Source organism: Girardinichthys multiradiatus, chromosome 14, assembly GCF_021462225.1.
Source record: "Girardinichthys multiradiatus isolate DD_20200921_A chromosome 14, DD_fGirMul_XY1, whole genome shotgun sequence".
NCBI classification, from domain to species: Eukaryota; Metazoa; Chordata; class Actinopteri; order Cyprinodontiformes; family Goodeidae; genus Girardinichthys; species Girardinichthys multiradiatus.
The window spans coordinates 17,730,369-17,751,251 of record NC_061807.1 but is presented as its reverse complement, the minus strand read 5'-3'; the positions used below and the strand labels follow the sequence as shown (position 1 = coordinate 17,751,251).

Sequence of the window (20,883 nt, the reverse complement as noted above, 5' to 3'; positions counted from 1 at the left end):
CCCTCGTATTACCTGACTGTATTCACCATCCAGATCCTTGTAAGTTACTGTTTTATAAGTCATTATTAAAATCACTTCAACTTACCATGAGGCTCCACGGCTCGACTCTGCATATGGATCCAACACAACCTCAGCACTCCGTGAAAGAGTATCAGTAAAATAAATATTCATCTCTTTTTTAACAGTTTATAAAAATAAAAAAAGGTATCTCAAATTATTTTTATGTTTCTCAATTTTTATTGGAAAATACTTACTGACATTACATCAGCTAACCTTTTTTGTAATTGCTGACCAGATTTTTCTGTTTCCGCTGGCTTTGGGACAGTGGGGGGTTTTCACTGATGTCACTGAAGTCGCAGCCTCACTTCCAGTCCGCCATCTTGGGTGTCTCTGTATCGCTTCACCCTTTTCACAACATTGCAACAATGCATACTTTTTCGACCATGGATAAGTATCTAGAATCATAACAGCCTCCTGATGAGGTCACGTACCTCAAACAAATTGCGGTCATCAACAATGTGGATCCATATGTTGGTTTTATGTAGCTCTAATCCGGTTGATTGGCCGCACATAATTTTTAGACAAGTATGCAACTATTTTTTTCGTTGCTACAACATAGGCAACAATTAATGGTAAGTTCAATGTTGCCTTTCATGGGATAATTACATAATAGTTATATTACTAGATAATACATTTACAGCATAATAGTAAAGGTAAATTGCAGCATACATCTAGCTGGTCAAGGCGTGAGAGGGCAGCTTACTGAAGTAGGTCACAGCGCTGAGTGTTGCCACCAAATCAACTGATCAGCTCACGGTCTTGGCAGACTACTTTCCAGAATATTATTACAAGAAATGTAGACGAACATTATTTATTCACCTCTCACAAAATGTGTACTGCATACTCGCCGTGTGTGAGGTTCAAGCCGTCCAAATCTGCCCTGGATATCATTTCAGCCACAGTAGTCGACGTTGAGTACTGAGTGTGTTTGTTTTCTCACACTGATTTTCTATCACAGTAGGCAGACAATAGAATGGTCGCTGGTCTTGACCACCACGCACGGCACAACCCACAATTAGGCAAGTTTTCCCTAGAGTTAAATAAATGGTCTGGAGTTTTGCTTCACTGATCACACTAAAACAACAAAAACAGGCTGCAGCTGCCACTCAAGATGGCGATAGTGAAGTGTGGTCCCCCCATTTACCTTTAGTGATTACCTCCAAGTCATTGAAGTTGGAAGGCCTCCTTTACATCACCCTAATCTTTAGCTGCCTCCAGAGTCTCTATCAAATCTAAGTCAGGGCTCCTCATCATTAAAAACTAACCAAAATATTACTTCCAGTCAGAAGAAACAGGTTGGTAAAATTAAGACTTTAAATCTAAATTTGCCAGGGGTATGGATAAATTTGGGTTTAACTTTATAATCCTTCCAGTGTCATGTCCCAGTACCTGTAATAAAATTATTTTTTCAACCATTATTCAAATGATGAGCAACGTATAAACAGGAAAGAGAAAGGTCCCCTGTTGAGAGTCTCCTAGGAGCTTCCCATAAACCTTAATCAGTGCTGTTACCACTTCAGTGATTTAATCATAGTAATGACTGTCTCTACATAAAGATTGTTTCTCTACATACAATATCTCAAGATGTGTTAAAAATTATTTTAGATAGGATTAAAAGCAAATATCTAGGTTTCTAGGAATCTGGAAACAAGTACATACAGTTTTGACACATTCTGAGTTTGCAAAACAAAAAATAATCTTATGTTTTAATTAAGAACAGGTATTTTTATCAGGACATATGGAGGAGAAAAATATGATGTTAAAAGCCAAAGTGGTACCAGAGGTGTATAGGAACTAGGTACATTTACTTGAGTACGTTTTTGAAAACAAAGTAATTGTAGGAGTAGTTTTACTTCACCATATTTTTTTACTTTTGCTTGCATAAAATTATTTGAAGGCAACGCCACTCTTACTTGAGTGATGTTTCTGGCTACGCACCTTACTTCATTTAAAGCAGAAGGATCAAAATATGCACCAGACAAGGACTTACAGTTAATCTAAAAGTGAGACTTGTTCATACAACATCTATATTGTTTTATTGCTTGCTGTTCAAATTAGAGTTTTAATGAACCTACAGTAAAGAGTATGCATTGTCAGTTGAAGGACTTTCCACTGTTCTAACATATATGGCGCAAGTATTGGCTTAAAAAGTTTTATGTTGTGAAAAATAATGATTTAGTAAATATGTTCCTTCTGCCTAAATGAAGTATTTTGTCATTATTTTATTTATGTTTTTAATTTTTAATTTTAACTGTTAAAAATACCAGAATTTGCACGATACATTATATTTTTTGTCCGATTACATATTTTGTTACAAACTACATCAACTGTTATGATCAAAAAGTTTCTCAAGACTTGAGTAGCATGATTTACTCGTGAATAATTTCTTGGATGGCTACTTTTTACGTCTACTTGAGTAAAAATATATTGAAGTAGTGCTACTCCTTCCTGAGCACAAATTTTCACCCCTGAGTGGCACTTTCCTTCAAAAAACAATGAGTTTTCAAAACCACTAATCATGTGACACACATTGGTGGTATAATTTAAATTAAAACAGGACATCAGAAACATGTAGAAATATATTGTGATAAAGAGTAGAAAACAGATAACAGGCGGTGGAGACAAACAGAGTCGTTTCATGCTGTCTATTTTACCTCATGAAGAAGCAAGGAAACTAATTATTTCCTGAATGCAAAAGCAAATTAATCTTGTTCCTCTGTGGCCGAGGAGAGGCAGTGAACAAATAAGGGCTCACAAAAACAGATGGGGAGCTGAGACAAGTGGTGGCGATGAGATGGACCAGGAAAGGTTGAAAGGAGTACAAAAGCAGAGATGAAAGAGAGGCAGAAAATTGAAAAAGACTAAAAGGTCCCGAAAGGTGAGCTGAGAAGGGGAGAGAAATCTGAGGCAAGAGAACAAAAGTACAAAAAGGTAAATAAGAGAAAAAGGAAATAAAAGAGAGGAACACAGAAAGCGTTAAGAAGAGGGGGTAGAAACATTTGCAGACATCCTTTCAGTCAATCATAATCTCCTGCGTGTTGGATACGAGCGAGGCAGCGCAATTTTGCAGCAGTTATCATTATCATCACAGCTATAATCATAATCAGGGTAATTCCTGTGTGGCGAGATGGAAACGTGGATAGTAAAAGGTGATGGAGGAGTATGAAATGTCAGAGAGGAGGAACAAGGACATTACAGGGTGTAACCATGGTGAGACACAAACCGACACACACTGATACTGCAATGGGAAGATTGAAATTAGGACAGGAAATAAAAGGATTGGTAAAATGATCAGCAGCCTCTCCTAAATAAATAACACATACATTTACCAGACCATGTTTACCACACCTTCAGACACAATAACAGAAAAGTAATCAAAGAGTGAAATTAGTCCAACTTTTTCAAAGACTGGTGTACAAAGTGGGATCTGAAGTCCATCAGTTTCACTGTTAAAAATGAGCCAGTTTATAACGTTAATCAAACTTTGGCTGAGAGCTGTACGGTTACTAATTCACCTACACTGACTATAGTTAGCAGATAAAGAAATGTAATTAATAATCATTCCCTGAGGCACTAATGTTAACCATCTGCCCGCAATTGTTTTTTTTAATAATTTTAGGTTTCAGATGTATTCCCCCACCTGCACCTGGAGGAAATGTTTAGTCACATTTCTTTCATCCACTGATTCTGTCATGGAGTGACATTTTTGGACTTTATGGTTTCTTTTGCTAGTCCTTAGATCTTAGGTTGTTGTGCTACCTCCAGTTCTCAGTTTCCTTTAGTTCATGTTTATTCTTGATTCTGTTTTATCTTGGTCTGTAGTTTTCGTTTAGGTCTGTTTCACTGTTTTGTTAATCAGTCCCTTTCCTCATGTTTTAGTCTTATTAGGTTCACCTGCTCCCTCTGTCTCCCTGCGTCCATGTCACACCTGTTCCCTGTTTCTTTGATTACCTGCCTTTTGTTCCCCTCTTTGTGCTCTGTGTATATTAGTAGTTCTGTTTGCTTAGTTCCTCGCTGGTTCGTTCTGTTACTACCCCGTTCCCTACCATGTCTATGTTTTGTCTATGCTTCGTTTGGAGACTATGCTACGTTTTTGCCTTAAGTGACCTGCAGAGTTCATGTAAGTTTTGGACTGTACTTATGATTCATCCCTGCAGTGTTTTTGTTACGTGTTGGATATTTTTTGAATAAACAAGGAAGTACTAAGATGCGGCTACCGAGCTCTTGTCTGCGCTTTGGTCCGACCCACAGTCCTCCCCCGACAGATTCATTTATCAATGTATTCATTTAAAAGGTAAAGTGACTGGATTTATATACCCTTTTGTAGTTCTACCGACCACTTAAAGCACTTCACACAAGACCTAAATTAGGTCGCAATTCACATATCATGACCAAATGTAAGAGTTGGAGAGTGCCTTGACAGGTACATTGATGACTTAACTGTGGTACACTGGAGTAGTGATACTGTCAAAATCAATCTCTTGCTCTTATTTCAATTAGAGCAGAACTGAAATGCGAGGGGGTCCATCCTCTTTAGATGCTGTTGTGACCAAATAATTTATTCTCCATTAACTCTACATCAAGTGGCTGCAAGAAAGCAATGAAATAATCCAGGATTTAAAAAGAAACTGCAAACAAAAACTGTAGAAAATACAGCTGTACCACCTCATTATCTGTTCCATAAGATTCAGCTTGAAAAAAATATTTCAGTACAATACCCTCTTGTAGAACACTAGTTTCACTTAATGGATATAACGCAATTAAGGAAGGTAATTTTGCAGTAATTATGTAACAAACTAATGAGGTGGAAAGTGACCGTTGCTTGAGAATCTCCTACAAACAAACTTCACTTCTAGCGAAACAACAAACTCTTCCACCTATACAACCTCGAGGTGTTGCTTGTGGTGGTTACTGTGTTCTGAAGGGGAGGTACGGAGCACAGCTAGTGTTCCCCACCTGCTTGCACAAACACACTTCCACTTCTCTTTTCTATTGGGCTCTACACCTCGACTTGATGATCAGAAGTGGTCTGGACAGATGATGTAGACTGAGACAGAGAAACAGCGAGGAACACAACGTTTTTCATGATACCAAGTGACCAGAGGCCTGTGTTTAAAGACTTTTTCTCAGTAAACCACCAAGTGGAATTTAGTGGCTGATACTTTTATTGAGCCAAAGCTTTCAGTTTAAATCTGTACATCTATTGACTATCAAGCAAACAGAAATTTGAATTTTCTAAAATGCAATGATGAAACAAGATGTTACAAATAACTTTGTCATACAAATCTAGTGATCTTGACAGTTAAGTGGAGATATGATAGACAGACTGTCAAATTATTCATTTTACAGTATAAAAGGAATAGTGTGAACAACCTTTCAGGAAGCTAAGTCTGCTACACGGCGTCGCAGTTGGTAGCACTATTGCCTTGGAGCAGAAGCTCCTGGATTCAATATCGGCCTGGGGTCTTTCTGCATGGAGTTTGCATGTTCTCCCCTGTGCATGTGTGGGTTCTCTCTGTGTACTCTGGCTTCCTCCCACAGACCTGCAAGGATAAGTAGATATAACGGATGGACGGATGGACAGAGCCAGGACACCGAATACTATATTAGAGAAAAAGATGCTTCCCAGCCTATAAATGAATCCACAAAGGAACTGATAAAAAATATAAGGTTACTATTGCAGTTACACAGGACAGTATGTTCAGGATCCACACAGAAGGTTAATAACTAAACAAAGCCAAAAAAAAAAAAAAGAAAAATAGATGATTGCTGATAAAAACCAGTCTGGTATTCCAATGTTCCCATTTTTTCACTCACTGCACTCTGTTCACATTAAAGAAGACTACACACAACTAAGATACAGCCTCTATTTTTGATTTGAGCCACAAAGGACTCATTGTTATGCACAAAGTATTCCCAGTTACCTGTCAGATAAACAAATAACAGACCAGAATGCTTTCCTAAATTATTCACATCACCCGTTTTTAAAACTACGACTACATTTGATTGCCCTCATTACACTTTTTTGATGTACTGAACAGCAGTTTTAACAACCTGGAACCAAAGTAATTAAATTATCCAATACAAAGCTAAAAAGTTGTAATTACAACTTCTTTTCATACTTTCAGCATGTGTACAAATAATTGAGAAGCCAGCATGTGGTTGAGATACCCCACTGCTTTAAGATTTTCATTGAATCTGAAAATCAAAGCATTTAGTTCTATATGTGAGAATTACCATGCTAATATTAGCATATTAATTCTAACATATAGAGCTGTTGTAGCTTATGTACACATAATTCAGATGATGGTTCGCTGCTCAGACTGATGAGGAAACAAACTTCTTCACACGGACTTCCAGAGGATTTTAGTATTTTGGCATTATCATCAAATCTGACATTCACAATGATTAGCTGTACACTGCTAACAGTGGCAGGCTAATGCTAGCATTAGCATTCTCGGTTCTTATGTTTATATGTAGCTGAAGTACAAATAATGCAGAACAAAGCTCTTTGTTCAAGTTAGGGCGAAGGTAAACTGCGTTTAGTGAATACATTTGATAAAGCATTTTCAAGAAGTAAAATAAAAAAAAAACAATCACAAAGATTTTCTGATAATCTTAGCACGTAGCAAGCTATGTTAGCATGCTAACAAATTAGCTAATACCGTCTGCTCAGGCTGCAAATTCATTATGTCATATTTTGACTGATGTAGTGTACAAACTTTGTATTTCACTTTAATGCAGAAATTTCCAACATGGCTCTAAAATGGCATACATATTAGACTACATAATGAATTATTTTGAACGGACATCTGAACACAGTCCTTTGTAAAGTTTACAGTAAGCAAAATCAACAATGTCAAAAGAAAATTTAAGTTAAAATAAATGTTTGAAGGTAAACTAAGCATAAAACAAATGCAAAAGTTTAAAGAAATTGTGACCATTTTAGACAGAACCAAGATTATTTTTGCAGACCACTAATAAAGACAGAGACAAATCCAGAATCAACTAAGATAACATGAACAAGAACCATGGAAAACTAAAATCCATACAAACATTAACAACTTTGTTTGGATGGATGTGTCCATTTTCAAATAAAAAAATGCTTTCTTAAATAATTGCTTGAAAGATAAATGTTTTCCCTTTGACATTCAAATATAACACTTATCCACTGGCACTGTCTTACAAAGGATCAAATATTAGTTTGTCCTTAATACACTTTCATATGACCTCATCAGGGACGCGTTTATCTGCTCTAATGAATCACCTTCTTTCAGCTCTACAAACGGGACTTAGAGACAAATGTAACCTAATTTACTGTATGATGATTTGATTAACCTCCTCCATTTGTGCACTTTACAGCCGAGTCACCCACAAACAAGTTAATTAACACTGAACCCCGCTCTAATGAAACAGCTCTCGCTATTTGTTCTTTTTCGCCTGTAATTACACATGTACCAGAAATCAGTTAAAGTTTCCATTAAAGGCAACATTTGTGTGGATATTGCCAAATCAATGCATCATGCATCTAATGGGAAATTAATTTTAAAACAACAAAAACCTTTTATTATTAAGGCATAAAATTTTCACCATGCTTTTATATAATTATTTGTAGATCAGACCACAACATTTAAAAAAAAATACATTTTTCCTAATCATTCAACTTAAAATGCTGTGGTGAATTATTTTTTCCAAATAATGTAGCAGGCAGTCCACAATATATTCACTTTTTAGAAACAAATCAAGGCTTTTGATGTCTTAAAACAGATTTGAGGGCAGAAGAGAAAGGAAGGCGCAGATGGATTGATAGGGGCAAAATGATTCAAGCCAGGTGAAATGCATCAAATTGGAGAAGATAAGTGGAGAATAAGAGAAATTGCGCTATTAAAAGAGGTGCATGGCTCAGAGAAGGAGAAAAGGGAAGGAAAAGGAAGTGGAGTGAAGCACTCGTACAGACTAAAGAGAGGAAGATAAATAGATGTGGAGATGAACAGAAGGGGAAGAGAAGGGAAGAAGGGTAGAAAGCTGGAAAAGAAGCAATGAAACAGAGAGAGAAAGAGAGAGCAAGCAGGTGTAAGATTCATGGAGAGCACTTATCCCAGAATATATATGAATCTCTGGCAGGAAATGAGACAGATGGAGGGAAAAGGAGAAGGGAAGAAAAGTAGGAATAGATCAGCCAGGTTAGAATGACTCCTGCTATGTGAAGTTTCCTTGGAAAGTTTGCCGGTAATAGTGATAGATGTGGAGGAAAAGGGTGGAGGAGCCATGTGGTTGTGGTGACAGATGGAGGTGGAGGTGGAGCTGAAGGTGGAGGGTGAGGAGTGCCTCCATCATCTCTGGCTCCTCTAATAGCCCTTCATCAGAGCTGTCCAGCACCGATGTGACTCAGCCTAATTGTAGCGCCTTGGAGCAACACATCATTTTCCCTCTAATTGCAGAGAAGCAGAGATGGAGGTTATTCAGAGACGCTGCAGGGGTTGGACCGAGGCAGCTGCACTTGTATAAAGGAGAGCGGCGAATGCTTACCCGCCGCCTGTACTCACTGACCTTTGCATGCTGCATCTCCTGCTGTGAGACGGGGCAGCTTGTCCAGAGTTATATTTAGCTGACAGGTGAAATATGTGTGCATGGTTAGCTTGTATTCGTCCATGTGTGCTGCTTAATGGACCGACTGAATACGGAAAATGTTGCTACCACACAGAACTGGAAATAAATGCAAGAAACAGAACTGGCTTATCCCACTTCCAAAATCTTTTCTGTTTTACAGAACAATATGACTTTTAATGTGCATATGCCTTGAATGTTCTCACTTTTTCCACATTACAACCACAAAGTTCAATCTATTTTTTGGGGATTTTACATGAAAAAATTTAGTGCATTTTTATTCAGCCCTATTTACTCTGATTACAAATTTGATTACAATGCAAATAATTTTTTGAAACAGTAAGTAGTCCCCCAGTGTGTAATTTAATCTCAATATAAAACCAGCCGTTCTGTTTCTGTCCTCAGAGGTTTGCAAACAGCATCATGAAGACCAAGGATCACAGCAGACAGGTCGGGGAAAAGGTTGTGGAGAAGATACAAGAAGGATTAGGTTATAATCCAATATCTGAGCACATATCAGTCTGGAAATACAAACAGTATGGCACAACAGTAAAACTATCTAGACATGTGTGCCCACCTAAACTGACATGGCAGGCAAGATAAACATTAATCAGAGAAGCAGCCAAAAGGCATATGGTAATTCTAGAGGAGTTGCAGAGATCCACTAACAAGGTCAGGGAATCAATTGACACTCCAGAATTGTATCCTTTACTGAAGAGAGTCCAAAAGTCCAATGAAGTTTCATTTGTAGTTTGACACAAGCCATGTAGGGGACACAGCATGCATGTGGGATGGATTGAGATGTTCTGGTCGGACGAGACAAATTTAAACTGTTTGGCCATGACACAAAAAACTATATCATGGCAGCATCGTGCTATAGGGATGCCTTTCTTCATCCAATGTTCATCATTTGTTTTCACTGACAAAGAAGCTCCTGCTCTAAATTCAACACCTTAAAGCATAACTACAATTTGCAGCCGCCCCCTTTTTAAGCCAAATAGATTAGTTTTATGGTTAGCTGAGACAGAGAATTATGTTTGGAGGCCTCAAGGTGAGATGTTTATAAAACCCAGGAGCATTACCCACTGATGAGCATGGTGGTGGAAGCATTATGGTGTGGGGCTGTTTTGCATGACACTCATCTATACAGTATTACTGTGCAGGAGAACAGTAATGACAACTGCATTGAATGTAGGGTAATAATACAGTAGATGACAGTCATCTGTCTAGTTTGAACACCAGGAAGGAATTTTGATGAGCAGCAAAGTTGGTCAATGCTTGTGATTGGTTGCACAACTTCCTGCTTAAAATTTTAGCAACAACTTGAGAATACTCCAAGGGAATAATCTCTTCACTGTTCAGCTGACGAACAGGAAAATATCCGGTCATAGAGCAGGAAATAATCAGGCAGGGGTTATGTGTTTACTGATTTCCATATGCTTTCCATGTTAGATACAATTAAATGGTATTGACACCAACAATAAATATCATTAAGGGGCCCTCATTCATCTTCACAAAAAATATTTTGCGTCTTTGTTGCTCTATATAAATCCTACTCTGACGTATTTATAGAATCGTGATCTGCTGCAAGACATTATTTTAGTTTTTACACTAAATGGTCACCAGTTCCAAAAATGTATGCAGTTTGGACCAAAAAATAGAAACTCTGATAAACAGGAAAGTCACAAACCTGACAGATAGGCAAATGGATGAAACACAGAAAAAAGTGGGATGAGATGAGACAGGATGGATAAAAGGTTGACAGCGGAGGGAAAGACAGAATAGATAAGGGATGAAGGCTGAGAATAGAAAGAGAGACAGATGAAGGGTGAGAGGGTTGACAGTGTGGACCGAGAGATGGAAAAGTGAAATGAGGGGAAAAGGGATAAAGAGACAGGAGGGGCTGTGATCTATTTGAGGAGGGAAAACTAACGGGTTAAATCAAGGAAAAAATGTTGGAATGGATGGTATAATTTATATTAGAATTTTTTTACACCCAAATGCATGAAGAAGAGTTTGTGGAGGTGTTTGTGCTAACTGAAAAGAACGAAGCTGGCAGCAGGTGTCTGGCAGGTTGCGCATACAGTGTTGACTGCTCGCGCTCACCAATTCACACGTGTACACTCAGCACCTGAGGTCCAGTTCATGAGGCCAAACAGATACTTACGTGGCAGCTTAAATCCAGCCCTCTGGCTGCTTATCTTCAAAAGAAAAGCAGCAGCTTTTGTTTTTTGGTGTCCATATAGTGTGAGAGCCTGCTGCCAAAACAGTGATTCAGTCTTATGGGCAAAAAAAAAAAAAATAAATTAAAATAAAGAATTGGGGTTTCAAGTTTGAATTTATGGATTATTGTGTGCTGAATATAGAATGTGTTCAAATTACAAGGCCTATTAACTTCTCATTAGGAATTAACATTGGTTGCAGCTAGTATTTTCTCTTTAGCTGCATGAAAAGGATTTGTCTCATTTGTATGGACTGACTAATACTCAGAACTATGGGGAAGTCCAAGGAAGCCTGTGAACATCAAAGAATTGAATTGCAAATTTACACAAATGGGGAAAGTCTTTTGGCGCCACCTCTTAACAGCTGCACAATCCCAAATCATCAGTTTAAACATTTGTATGAAGGTACAAATCATATATGTGTTACCACTGCTGAGCTCAAAACTCAAACTTAGAGAACATTCGTTAGGATTTTAAGTGGTAACTCAGGGACTACCAGTGGTTTAAGTCAATCTGTGAACTGGAAATGACTTGAACACCAGTGTCTCTGTTCACATTGGAGCAAGTTTGCCATCAGCTAGGAAAATGTCCCTCCTCCAAAGTAGACACCTTCAGCCTCTGTTGAAACTTTCAGCTGCCCACATTTACAATGTTTAGAGGAGACAAAGACTAAGCAGTTTGGCCACAATGACAAGAAGGATGTTTGGATGAGTCGAGTTGAGGCTTCAACACCTGCGGAGACTGTGCCAAGTCTAAAGCATGGTGGTGGTGACATCATGCTGTGGGGCCATTTCACTGCCAGGGGAATATAGATTGCATACATTCATCCATACTAGTGTGTAGAAGAATAGTCGTCTAGAATTGTCCATAAAAACATTAATAAAACAGAAACGAATTAGTAACATGGCAAAAGAAAATTGATTGCTCATCAACTTATTCAGGTACTACCTGGTAAGTTATAGGTAAAATAAGTTCTGGGTCCACCCTGGGATCTTCTCCCAGTGGGACGTGGCCCCAGAAAACCTCCAAAGGAAGGCATCCAGGAGGCATCCTGATCACATGGCAAAACCACATAAACTGACTCCTTCTCATGCAGAAGAAGCAGCTTACCCTCCTCAGAAGATGGAGGTCCTCACCCACTCTCTATGGGTGACCCCAGCCACCCTGCGTAGTAAGGTCATTTCAGCAGCTTGTATCCGGGACATCACGACAAACGGTGAGGGTTAGAACATAGACAGATTGGTATATCAAAAGCTTTGCTTTTTGGCTCAGCTCTTTCTTTTCCCCAACATATCGGAGAAGAGACTGAAATACCATAGCGAAATCCTCCAATCCATCCATCCATCCATCTTTTGTTCCATCCTCAATTTTATTCATGAACAAAACACCCTGAACCACAGGGTGGCTGTAGGCAGTAGAAAGAAACCCCAATACCTTTTTACACTCATACAACAGGGTAACATTATCCAGCAAAACACCAGGAAATAAAGCAGAGATGCATGTCAAAGAATTTCAGGTTATGCTCAGCTTTTCTGAGTTTTCATCCAGGTATGAGATTTTATTTTCATTATAAAGCCAACATTAGCACAGTGAAATACAAATCTGTCTGTCTGTCAATAAAGGGGAACTTACATGCATACCAGTGACACCTGGAACAGGTACTGAGAGGCATGTGTGCTGGCATCACCAGTAGACCATTAGACACACATGATGCTTCATTAGACAGCATTACAAGCAGCTGATTGAGTTTGATAAGAAGGTTTTATTGTGAAAATATTGTCTAAGGGTGAGTTTATACCCTTCAATTGGCCTAAGTGTCAACTCAACCACTGTGCACGTGTGGCAGAAATATACTCGTCTGTACCTGGACAGGAGGATCTGCCCATCCCTTCCACAGACTAGAACATGTAGCTCGATTTTTGCAAGCGCTCCCTTTCAAAAGGAGTTGCCAAACACACAATGTAGGCAGGGCTGAACCAAAGCAGAAGATGGAAAACAACAAAGAAGCTTTGTTTGAAAAGAATACAGTGTGAGGAGATCTGCTGTTATCCAGATCTGGATAATGGATCCCTCAAGAATCACGAAAACTACCTCAAATCCTTGGTAAGAAATCATTCAAACACATCATCTTAAGATCCAGTCTCTTTGAGTACAAGATCTAGCAACCAATTCAAGTCTGAAGTGCTCATGAATGCAACCCCCCTGAGTAAATGCTTTGGAGAATCACCTTTAATTGCAATTACAACTGCAAGTCATTTCTGTTATGTCTCTACAAGCTTTGCGCATGTAGACCGTGAGACTTTTTCCCATTCTTCTCAACTTCCGTCAGATTGGACGGGGAGCATCCTGCACAGAGATTTTAAGTCTTGCCACAGATTCTGAATGGGATTTAAGTCTGGACTGGGTCATTCTAACACAAGACCCAATCCAGACATAAAGGTTGTACATTTAGCGCCGTCCTGCTGAAAGGGAAACCTCTGCTCCAGCCCAAGACTTTTCTGCCACCAGAAGGTTTTCTTCCAGCATTGCCTGGTATTTAGCTCCATCCATCGTCCCAGCAACTCTGATCTGGTTCCCTGTTCCTGATTAAGAAAACCATCCCCACAACATGATGCTGCCACCACCTCGTGTCACTGTTGGGATGATGCACTGTTAGGGTACATAGCGTTGTGCATGGCAGCCAAGAAGTTAAATTGTCATTTGACCAGAGCTCCTTCTTGCACGTTTGCCGTATCTCCTACATGGCTTGTGATAAACCTTGTTTTGATTATAAATATGAATATATTACTTAATATTAATACTTTAATATTTTATTAAATAATATTTCGGTCTGTTAAGGGTTGTGTTGTTAATACCAGCCCAATAAGGCGGTGGTATTAGGACAAAATTGAAAGGGATGAGCCAAGCTCTGACATTTTTGAACAGCAAAACTCTGCACACACACTGAATGAATTCACACATTTCTTAAAATACAAGAATTTATTAACAAAAATAAGTCACCTCAAAGCCAGACATATTTCAACAAACTTTACAATGCTAAAACAACCCAACTAAACTACCAAGCAGAATTAAAGAATAAGGAAGACTAATGGGCTATGTACAATATAAACAAGTTGATCAAAGATAGTTGAAAACCATGACCAAAAAAGTGATGCAACATTACCATGCAATGTTATTAATGTTTGAGAACAAAGGATTATCTTGAAGAATCTAGAAATGAAGTTAAGTTAGTCTTGGAACTAACTTAGGCAATAATTGGTATACCTTTAAACAACCATTCACAATACAAGATCAGATAAAACATTTTGAGAAAACAATAAAAAAACTGATTTGCTGAATAAAATCTCTTTTGGATGACCAATTCTCAACAGTGTTTAATTAGCTGCCATTATTTATTAAAATAATATTTGGTAAATGATCTTTAGCTGGCTCAAAGTGGGCAAGCACGTGTTCTGAGCTGTTAGCAGTTGGAGCTCAGAAAAGAAGCTTATAGCTTGTTACCAGAATCAAACACATACCTATAAAATACCACTAATAAAGGGTTAAAATACATAAGTGTGGACAGCGCGTTATGGCCGATCTGTGTTTAAAAGTAACCCTTTAAATAAAGTTTGTCTCAACTTTAAAAACACAAACACAGAAGGCATAAACTGAGCACATGCACTGAGCAGCTAATCTGCTAGCACTAAGATAGCTGAGTTCTCAACACAAACAAAACCAAACATCATAAAACAAACATTGTAACTCTAAACTAACCTTCTCTGGCCAAACACTAATTTTCACGTGAACCGTGCTGAGGAGAAATTTCCAGGCCGTGGAAGAAATCAGCTTCGATTAGAGTTGCTTCTGGAGGCCTCAGAAGAAAGTTCAAGTCAAGCTTCTCTCTTTACACTCTTTATATGAATGAATGAGGGATACTCGAACAACAAATCGTTACTTAACTTTGCTGCATGTGATCGTAGTCACTCTGGATCCAGTTTGAAGAGTTATGTCTGTTTGCCAGCAAAGAGACATTAGTGTCTCTCCTTCCAGTTCCGCTGGGGACTTGCGTGGAAGAGGTCAGTTTGTTGGGATGCAGAGTTTTTATTGAAACAGTGACATCACGGGAAGTCCGCTGTTTCTCCCATCTAGTTCCTGTTCCTGGCTGTGCTGGAAGTAGGTTAATGCGATTTATTTTGAAAGTTCCAGAAGGGTTCTTACTGGCCTTTAATGTTGTAACCCATGGCTGGGGTCACAACAACTTTAAGCAAAATGTCTTATTGCTTTATTTGAACAATGGCTTTCTTCCTGCTATTCCTCCCTGAGGTCCACATATGTGTGAAGTGAGAAACTAATAGTGTGTCAACAGATACCCCCACCTGAGCAGTGGATTTCTGCAGCTCCTCCAGTTAGCATAGGTCTCTTGGCTGCTTCTCTGAGTAAAGTATTTTTTCATCCAGGATTGCCCTGTATTTAGCTACATTTATCTACCAATAAACTCTGACAAGTTCCCCTGACCTTGCTGAAGAAAAACCACCCCACATCATGATGCTGCCACCACCACATTTCATAGCATAAATGCTGTGTTCAGTAGGAAGGGTTTTCAGTCACACAAACATCGTTTTGCATGTGGGATAGAAAGTTCACTGGAACACCTTCTCCTACATGCTTGGTGTTTGCTACACAAACAGGACTTTCTTATGATTTCTTCCATCCACTGGTCAGATCTCTTCCATCCATCCAAAGGTCAAATCTGTGAAGTGTAGCTGCTCCAGAGTTATTGTGTGCCTCTTGACTATTTGTCTGATTAATATTTTCCTTACTCTTTCAGTTAAAGTGGATGGCCATGTCCTGGTAGCGTTGCCGTTGTGCCATACTTCATTTCCAGGTTCAGATGATGGATTGGACAGAGCTTGGTGAGATGTTTAAACACTAAGGCATTGTTTAACACGCTGTCCCCGCTTCACATATCTCCACAACCTGTCTGTGTTCCTTGGTCTTCATGTTGCTTTTTGTACTCTGATTTTTCCTAACAAACCTCTTAGACCAACATGAACTTGTACTCGTGGTCTACAGCTTATGCGGGACCAGGTCGCAGGGTCAGCAGTCTAAATTGAGACGCCCAGACTTCCCTCTCCCCAGACACCTCCATCTCCCTTGGGGAAGCCCGAGGCGTTCTCAGGCCAGCCAAGAGATATAGTCCCTCCTGCTGTCCCCTAGGCCTCCTCCCAGAGGGATGTGTCTGGAACACCTCCCGCCACCTCAACTGACTCATCTCGATGTGGAGGAGTAGTGGCTTTACTCCGAGCTGCTCCCAGATGGCCGAGCTCCTCACCCTCTTTCTAAGGGAGTGCCTAGCCACCCTGCGGAGATGGACTATCAGATGTCATTTTAGTAAAAAATAAATGGGGTTGAAGTAAAATAGTTGAGATTTTTCAGATTTCTATTTATAGAACAGTGTTTCGTTTTTGATCCATTGTGATTGTAGCCTAACAAATTGCAAAAAAACACCAATATATTGTCTATGTATGCTGTTATCTTGCTAGTTTTACACCAGATGTTCCTGGTCATTTCACAGCAAACTAAATAGTGAAAAAACAGCAAGCAGGGACAGACGGAGAGAAAAAAATGCAAAATAATGTTTGACAGAAAGAAAACAATTATTCTGCTGATGCACCTGCGTCTATATTATTGTATAGGATTGTATATTGTATATAAACACTCGAAAACAAAGCAGATTGTGCATGACTGTAGAGAGACTGAACCGCCTCACAGTTCTTAACAGAGCTAAATGGAAGAATATAAGCAGGAAAAATGGAAGCAAATCAAAGCTGAATACAACCTTGCACACGAGTGCACAGAGAAGTGCCGGCAGGTGACGGCGTGATTGATTTATAGATAGATTCCTGGTTGCGTCTCAGCTGTTAGAGCGATTTCATGTCAGTTGCGCAGACCACAATGTACCGACACAGCTGGGAGCAGGCGGAGAGGGTAACAGTTGATAACAGTGCCGAGATAAACATCTAGTCCCTACGATAAGACATGGAGGGCATGAAAGGAGATGATTGTGGAGGAAGAGAAACAGGCAGAGCAATTAGAGTTGCAGAGATGGAAAGTAAGGACTAAATCAATGGCATTAAACAAAATGAATACCATAAATGGTAAATGGGTAAATGGGTTTTATGTTAATTTATCAGAGAAGTAACAATAAGTTCATTAGCAACTGCTAAATGATTGAGATTTTCTTAATGACAATTGTAATTAAGATTTTTAGGTTTGGTGGCTGCAATGGGCCGTCTTCCAGAAATAATGCAATACGTACGGCTGGACCCTGCAGATCTCTACACTCTCTTCCAACCTTTTTCTGTCAAAAACCAAGACAAAAAGCAAAATTATTTTATGACCAAGAAATAAGAACAGCTGCCATAACGTTGATGACTTTCCAGCTCAAACTGTCCTCTGGTTCTCATCTTCTCAAGGGCAATGAAATAATGGCTTCACACCTAAACCCATATCTGCCCAGAAAGATGATTTAAAAACTTGATGAGAGAGACAGTACTCGTACTCGTCGTCTTCCACTTTATCCGGGACCGGGTTGCGGGGGCAGCAGACTCAGCAGACTCAGCAGAGATGCCCAGACATCCCTCTCCCCAGACACCTCCTCCAGCTCCTCCGGGGGGAGCCCAAGGCATTCCCAGGTAAGCCGAGAGACATAGTCCCTCCAATGTGTCCTGGGCCGTCCCCTGGGCCTCCTCCCAGTGGGACGTGCCCGGAACACCTCCCGAGGAAGGCGGCCAGGAGGCATCCTGTATAGATGCCCGTGCCACCTCAACTGGCTCCTCTCGATGTGGAGGAGCAGCGGCTCTACTTCGAGCCCCTCCCGGATGGCCGAGCGCCTCACCCTATCTCTAAGGGAGTGCCCTGCCACTCTATGGAGGGAGCTCATTTCAGCCGCTTGTATCCGGGATCTCATTCTTTCGGTCATGACCCAAAGTTCATGGCCATAGGTGAGGGTAGGAACATAGACCGAATGGTAAATCGAGAGCTTCGCTTTTTGGCTCAGCTCTCTCTTTACCACAACGGACCAGCACAACGCCCCCATTACTGAGGCAGCTGCACCGATCCGTCTGTCGATCTCCCGCTCCATTCTTCCCCCACTCGTGAACAAGACCCCGAGATACTTAAACTCCTCCACTTGAGGCAGTAACTCCCCTCCAACCTGAAGAGGACAAGCCACCCTTTTCCAGTCGAGAATCATGGCCTTGGACTCGGAGGAGCTGATCCTCATCCCAGCCGCTTCACACTCAGCTGCGAACCGCCCCAGCGCATGCTGTAGGTCTTGGCTAGAGGGAGCCAGCAGGACCACGTCATCTGCAAAAAGAAGAGACGAAAGCCACTGGTCCCCAAACCAGACCCCCTCCGGCCCTTGGCTGCGCCTAGAAATCCTGTCCATGAAAGTTATGAACAGGACAGGTGACAAAGGGCAGCCCTGCCAGAGTCCAACATGCACCGGGAACAGGTCCGACTTAGTGCCGGCAATGCGAACCAAACTCCTGCTTCGCTTGTACAGAGACCGGATGGCCCCTAGTAAAGGGCCCCCATTTCCATACTCCTGGAGCACCCCCACAGAGCATCACAAGGGACACAGTCAAATGCTTTCTCCAGGTCCACAAAACACATTTCGACCGGTTAGGCAAACTCCCAAGAACCCTCAAGTACCCTGTAGAGGGTATAGAGTTGGCCCAGTGTTCCATGGCCGGGATGAAAACCACACTGCTCCTCCTGAAGCCGAGGTTCGACTATTGGCCGGACTCTCCTCTTCAATACCCTGGCATAGGCCTTACCAGGGAGGCTGAGGAGTGTGATCCCCCTGTAGTTGGAACAAACCATTCTTATGAAGGGGGAACACCACCCCAGTCTGCCAGTCCAGAGGCACTGTCCCCGACCACCACACAATGTTGAAGAGGCGTGTCAACCATGACAGCCCCACAACATCCAGAGACTTGAGGTACTCAGAGTGGATCTCATCCACCCCCGAAGCCCTGCCACCACGGAGCTTTTTAACCACCTCGGTGACTTCAGCCTGGGTGATGAAAGAGCCCAACTCCGAGTCCCTATCCTCTGTTTCCACCAGGGAATGTGTGATGGCAGGATTGAGGAGATCCTTGAAGTACTCCGTGATGGCAGGATTGAGGAGATCCTTGAAGTACTCCTTCCACCGCCCTATAATGTCTCCAGTGAAGGTCAGCAGCTCCCCTCCCCCACTGTAAACAGTGTTGGTGAAGCACTGCTTCCCCCTCCTGAGGCACCAGATGGTTTGCCAGAATCGCTTCGAGGCCAACCGGTAGTTCTTTTCCATGGCCTCACCGAACTCCTCCCAGGCCCGCGTTTTTGCCTCTGCCACCGCCCGGGCCGCGCCACGCTTAGCCTCACGGTACCCGTCATCCGCCTCAGGAGTCCCACAAGCCAACCACAGCCTATAGGACTCCTTCAGCTTGACAGCGTCCCTTACTGCCGGTGTCCACCACCGGGTTCGGAGATTGCCACCACGACAGGCACAGCATACCTTACGGCAATAGATGCGGAGAACATGGTCCACTCTATGTCTCCAACATCCCCCGGAATCTGGTCAAAGCACTCCCGGAGGTGAGAGCTGAATACATCCCTGGCCAAGGGCTCCGCCAAACATTCCCAGCAGACTCTCACTATGCGTTTGGACCTGCCAAGACTGTCCGGCTTTCTCCTCCTCCAGCGGATCCAACTCACCACCAGGTGGTGATCAGTGGACAGCTCAGCCCCTCTCTTCACCCAAGTGTCCAAAACATGCGGCCGAAGGTCTGATGATATGACAACAAAGTCGATCGTCAACCTCCTGCCTAGGGTGTCCTGGTGCCAAGTGCCCTGATGGACACCCTTATGTTTGAACATGTTGTTCATTGTGGACAATCTGTGACTAGCACAGAAGTTCAATAACGAAACACCACTGGGATTTAGATCGGGGAGGCTATTCCCCCCAATCACGCCTCTATAGGTGTCACTGTCAATTCCCACGTGGGCGTTGAAGTTCCCCAGCAGAATAATGGAGTCCCCGGGAGGGGCACTATCCAGCACCCTCGACAGGGATGCCAAGAAGGCTGGGTACTCCGCACTACCACTCGGCCCGTAGGCCGAAATGACAGTCAGAGACCTGTCCCCAACCCGAAGGCGCAGGGATGCGACCCTCTCATCCACTGGGGTAAAACCCAACACGAGACGGCTGAGCTGGGGGGCACCAAGCAAACCCACCCCAGCCTGCCGCCTCTCCCTGTGGGTCACTCCAGAGTAGAAGAGAGTCCAGCCCCTCTCGAGGAGATGGGTTCCAGAGCTCGATCCCGACTATTTCTAGTTGATATCTCTCGACCGCCCGCACAAGCACAGGCTCCTTCCCCCCAGGAGGTGACATTCCACGTCCCTAGAGCCAGCCTAAGCATCCGGGGATCGGGCCGCCGAGGTCTCCACCTTCATCCGCCGCCAAATCCTCTATGCACCGGTCCCTCACAGTTCCCCCTGCAGGTGCTGGGCCCACTGGGGGATGGCCTCGCGTCTCTCATTCGGGCTTGGCCCACGAGGAGCAACCCAGTCACCAGGCACTCTCCGACGAATCCCGACCTGAGGCCTGGCTCCAGGGCGGGAAGCTGGCGACGTCACGTGCCTCGATTTAATAGTCGCCATGAGGGGTTCTTGAAATGCTCTTTGTCTGACCCGTCACCTAGGGCCTGTTTGCCATGGGAGACTCTACCAGGGGCATTTAAGCTCCAGACAACATAGCCTCTAGGATCATTCGAGCACTCAAACACCTCCATCACATCAAGGTGGCGGTTCAAGGAGGGGCAGAACAGCTGCAATCACTTTGATGTCCCTTGACTTTCCAGCTCAAACTGTCCTCTGGTTCTCATCTTATCAAGGGCAATGAAATAGTGGCTTCACACCTAAACCCATACCTGCCCAGAAAGATTATTTATTTGATGAGAGAGAC

The 20,883-nt window shown here is 42.0% G+C and overlaps 1 long non-coding RNA gene across 3 annotated transcripts in view; it reads left to right on the top strand.

Moving 5' to 3' along the window:
• Positions 1-16,430, top strand: part of LOC124881201 — a 41,575-nt gene extending 25,145 nt beyond the window's left edge. For 2 of the 3 annotated variants that reach the window (XR_007041569.1, XR_007041570.1), the window contains exons 3-4: positions 15,700-15,784; positions 15,914-16,430. This is a non-coding gene — a long non-coding RNA (uncharacterized LOC124881201). The remainder of the gene's footprint in view (positions 1-15,699; positions 15,785-15,913) is intronic. The other variant, XR_007041571.1, reaches the window with a different exon arrangement.
• Positions 16,431-20,883: the final 4,453 nt, after the last annotated feature.